This window comes from Atta cephalotes, assembly GCF_000143395.1.
Source record: "Atta cephalotes unplaced genomic scaffold scaffold00032, whole genome shotgun sequence".
Classification (NCBI taxonomy): domain Eukaryota; kingdom Metazoa; phylum Arthropoda; class Insecta; order Hymenoptera; family Formicidae; genus Atta; species Atta cephalotes.
In genome coordinates, this window is record NW_012130096.1 from 1,884,452 (window position 1) to 1,890,305 (window position 5,854).

The window sequence follows — 5,854 nt, forward strand, 5'->3', positions numbered from 1 at the left end:
AATTATTAAGTACATTATGATATTTTTCTACAAGTAGTGCAATTCGATTTGTTTGAACGCAATTCTTGATATTATATAATTTATATTGAACAATATTGGTGCATATATAGATGGTGTTTTTGGATCTTACAGACACTAAATATTTACGATTTGTGAGAAACATGTCTAAATTAACGAAAGTATTTGTTTTGGGAAAATAATTACGTCTGAAACGATTGTGCTTTGTGGCCGGTAATGAATGATTGTTAGGACATTCATTGTAACAAATTTAATAGACAATGATTGGATACGCGACGTTTTTATATAATTCCAATTCGTACGTGAGAATGATATACCATACATGAGAGAAATTTCTTTAAGATTTATATACGATGCGTTTTCTATTTAAATGTAACATACTCGTATACGTTTTACTATGCTAATGTTCTAATGATTCAAATACCTATAGCACTGAAAAGATCATTGATTGGATTTCACTGCTGTATCATCGATTGTATACATTTGTTAAGTATCGTTTCAAACGCATCGTTCTTTTCATAAAATCAAAATGCACCCAGTATATCTTCGATAATTTACAGATTAATTTAGCACGCAGATTATTATTCTTACTTTCAAAGGAAATAAGAGAAAAAAATAGTAATCTCGATCGCTCTCTCTCTCTAGCGTTCAGGATATCCTACATGGTATTTTGTATAAAGAATAGAATATGTGAGTTCCATAAGAAGATTTTCTGCGGATCTTCTCTCTGGCCGCATTCATTTAGTCTGTTCTTTCTGGATGCACGATTCTACGCTTTTCCTCTTCCTTTTTTCTCTTTCCAAAGCGTAAACTTATAGTTGCTTCGTTTTAAGTGTAGAAAGCGTGAAAAGAATTGCAGCTGACAAGAACAGATCTAAATGATCAATCGAAATGTATCGCGACGGAGGAGGATATTAGTAATTTTATTGTCAAGTTACTTTGATCCAATCGGATAAGATGATGGCAATGGATCATCGCAATCCCTAGATGGGAACTGCGCCTTACGTTACATACGTCCTTGTATATGTACTATATTGCTAAGTTCTTAAATGTATGTATTCGGACTCGATCGTTACCTCGACCCTTCTGCATTCCTTATTTAAGAATATATTTTTTTGGCAGATATATGCGAGCGGTGGTTGTAAAAAAATGAGAGAGAAGAGAAAAACGAGAATTTATCCCGAGAGAAAGGCGCGTCTAATTCCTTCACTATTTCAAGCAAGAGTGAGTTATCAAGTCACGAACAGACATGACGTGGATATTCCTCTTTAATGACGATTTTCTCTGGGATATCGAATGAAAATTAGGAAGCTGAAAGAATTGAAGGACAAAGTTCGAGATAGTGATTGAGTCCCCGTTTATTAGTTTACGTATTTGCAATCGAGAGGGACCGATTCGATATCAATCGCGATCGAAGAGCATGAAGAGAAAAAAAAAAGAGAGAAACTTAGGTATTATAAATCGAGTCGCGTGCGCACAGTTCTCCGCGAATCAGCCGGAGAAATCGGAGCGGATCAAGAGCTCTTGATCGCGCATGATCGACGATTCGTCGAGAGGGGCAACTTCTTCGACGATGGCGCGCCCGCATATTCAGAGCGGCGTCCACCCCCCCCAACCACCCCTCGCGTTCGGCCCCCTATTTTCCCCTTGTAATTAATTTACACACGCGTAATCATTATAACATACGCGTTCACACACGGGCTGTAAAACTCGCGCGGCAAACCTCACGCATTCTACGGATTCACGCATGATCTATCGATATAATTATAGAAATACCTACTACGAATATAGCATTCAGTAGCATAAATAATAAAGTAATTAAATAAATGTCATCTGTATATCCTACTAAGCCTTGTGTTTTGCGTGCTCCCAATCTTGCGTGACGACGACGGATAATTAAGTCTAATGATGAGTTTTTGATGGATCTTTATATGAAGATAAGTCACTCTGAAGATTTACAGGTAAGTGAAACTGTGTTATGCAGCTACATAACAACAATATTAAAATCTATAAGAAATGTATTCTTTTTTACATTTTGTTATAATAATGAAATCTAACAACAATGTATCTTTCATTAAAAAAATCTACATTAAAAAAAAATTATATTTAAACTGCTAATTATTTGTCTAATTTACAATATTTTCACTGGAATAATCGCTGCCAGTGTGAAAGTAAAGTTTCAAAGATACACTACATGTTGTCGCATATGAAAAATCTTGCCGCCTGAAAAATGTGGTTACATTCACGTATATATAAATTTACGTATAATTATATAAATTATATAAATTTATTAATTACGAACAAATTGTCTTGGTGCGGAATCTCTACTTTCTAAAAAAAAAGAGATCCGACGATAGTTAACATTACCTGTGTAACGAGAATTGACATCAATAATAAGAATAAGGATCAAGAAAAACAAATTCTCTTTCGGTTTTTGATAAGGCCATTGACTAATTAATGTCAGATACCTTTTTTTTTACTGATATCGTAATAATTTCCCTATTGGGTTCCATACTTCATAAAGAAATTGTCTTCTTGGCACTACAATGTTATCTGAATTTCTCGAGGAAGCTTTTCTTGGAAAGTGTTTTCATTCCCGCAAGTATCGGTTATAAATAAATTAATATTTCAGATACACCGCTCCGCATTCGTCATTTTCTCTTCACCCGAGGGAGTACGGCGATCATGCGAGTTTCCATCATGGGCACTTATAATAAGTATAGGTTTCGTAATAATATAACGTAAGTATTAAGAGGCGCAAGTGGACAGCATTTAACAGTCGATTTTTTTAAGAGATATCACATGTACATTCTAATATTCTTTAGTAATATTCTTTGGTATTAAATACGTTAGAGAGTACAATAAACGTCTGTATTCGCACACATTAAGCAGTTCTCAAACTATTACTCACGTTTCAGCAATAGAAAACAACTGCATAAATTGCAATAAACTTTGGTGAATGTTTTGCTTTCTAGATCATACGAGTCCAAAATGCAAATAAAATATTATGGTAAGTTATAAAAAGTTTTTGCTGTTCCAGAATAATACCGGCATTATACGGATAATTATGATATATATTCAACTGTAGTATTTTTAGAGAATAAATGTAATTTTATTTTTAACAAAATTACATATATTTGTTTATTTTCACGTATCAATTTAATAGCCAGAAAGTACGTTTTATTATTACGTAGGGTATCGACATTCTAATCTTAAGTTAAGCCATAGTTTCAATTCAATTTCTTTGTAAGATCTTATGATGTTTTCTCTTGGCTGCACTATCGCCTACCAGTGCAACACTCGGATAGTATAGCATGTTTCCTTGGCTGGTGGTAGGCGAACTCATTCAGTGTAACTTGTTTCCATGGCTATAGTGTAGTGCAAATTTTATGCACGAAGTAGGTTTTGCTATATGACCTCAAAAAGGTGTAGAGCCAATGTGACATTAAAAATTTGAAAATGGAAGTCAACCGGCAGCAGAATTAAACACGATAGCATGAAATAGTGTACATCATGGCATACGTACACTTATACAGTGCAGCGTGCAGCACTGATGCAGTACTCACACGCAACTCTAGTGCGAGGTTACACTCAGTGTATCTCAAGAGAAAACGCTATTAAACTTTGTTGATGTTGTAACTGTTGAAGATTGCATCCGTATATCGAATATATCGATGATGTTTCTAGATAAAAGATCTTACAGATCGCTTATCTATAGATTGGAATATGCTCGAGACTAAAACAGAACGCGATATTAGAAGAACGTGATATGAGAAGATATGCCGAAAATGGCAGATGGTACGTGTTAATATACAGTTGTAATTTCTTGATCTTAATTCAGACTGAAGAAATTTATTATTTGTTATAAGTAGACTGCGGATATTTATGCAAAATACTTAACTGAATATTTTGTATAAAATGCATATTTTGCATAAATTGCATATTTATAGATGGCAATCTCAATCTTTTTACTTTTCTTTTTAATAACTCTTTAATGAACAACGATCGACTACTAACTGTCCGATGGTTAATATTCTTTAAATATTTTGCATAAATATATCTGCAGTGTAGTTACAAGATAATTGTAGCAGTTAATGGATTGCTAGTAACATGACCCAATTATTGGATGAAATGATAAAATTTTAGATAAAAAACAAAAAGAATAAAAAACAAAGAACATTATTTGCGTGTGTTGCGAAAATTTAAAACGTACTGTCATTAAGATATCAATCATGAAACTGTATTCCTAGGATGCAAAGTGAAAAGTGAAAATTTTAACCATTGAAGTTAATGGAGAAATTTTCCAGTTTTCACTTTTCATCCTAAGAAAAAAGTTTCATGATACCCTGATGGCAAAATGTAATATCTAGTACACTAGGATCATAAATGTACTTAAAAATGTAAAAAAAAAAGAGGAAAAGCATAAAATAAAATAAAATAAAATATAATATAAATATATACTATCTTGATCAAAAAGTTCCCGGAATTCATTCAGAAAATTCGAAATACAAGTTTTATTCATCAAAAGTGATATTGTCCCCTTCAAGTATTCCCATCGACTGCAACGCACTTATGCCAGCGCTTGATCCAGCTCTCGAAACATTTCTGGAACTCTATTGTCGATATAGCCATCAGAGCCGTCTTCGATTTTTCCATTACCTCCTTTCGGCTGTTAAAACGCGTTCCCTGTAATGGTTTTTTGACTCGATCGAACAGAAAAAAAATCAGTTTCCCAACATTTCCAAGGTTTTCACACCATTGAATCCATATTTAACGGAAAATTAATACAAACTCGTTGTTGAAAATTCAACTCCATTTTTAAAACTGTAAAAAATCGAAAATACGTGCAGAGGTAGATGTACTCAAGACGGCGTAACTTTTACAAATGTCAAACTATGGTGATAAAATTTGGTGAAAATGTCAATGATAGATGTGGCAACCTAACCAAAAAACAGAACTCAAATTAGCTGACTCAGAGCATCACCTGGTGATAAATCCGGGAACTTTTTGATCAAGATAGTACGTGAGTCGTTTGATAAGTTTGGTAAATTTCCATGAAATGGCGCTACAATCCATTTGATGACGCGACATCTCGAAAGATCCACTCTTCGAATCCCTTCAAGCCAAATTTCAGCCAGAAAGGATGCATAGTTTACGTTTGATAGTCATTTGAAGCGAGATTGGCGCGCAAAAAAGTGCTCTTCCATCAAGACAACGCGCCGTCCCACAAGTCGACCGTTGCAACGACATAACTACGAATTGGGCTATGAATTGATTCCTCACCCTATTCTCCGGATTTGGCCCCATGTGACTTCTTTCTGTTCCCAAACTTAAAAACTTGGCTCGGTGGGAAGAAATTCTCGTCAAATGAGGAAGTCATTGTCGCCGTCAATGGGTATTTTGCAGACTTTGAGACAGCCTACTTTTCCGACGGTATTAAAAAATTGGAAACTCGTTGGACTAAGTCCAACGAGTATAGCCCTTGATGGAGACTATGTTGAGAAATAAAGCAGATTTTTTCCAAAAAAAATGTGTTTTACTTGCTTTTTTACCAAACTTATTAAACGACCCACATACTTATCGATTTAAATATGTATCTATGTATGTACATACATATTTCAGTTTGTATATAAATATATATTTATTTATAATTTGATTTACATTTTAATATAATTAATAATATTGTTTTATTAATTTCGATGAAATAAAGTTTAAACATTTTTTTAGCTTATAAAAAGAGCTTTGCATTATACACATATGCATATACATACATACACATATATATATACACACACACACACACACACACACACACACACACACACACACACACACA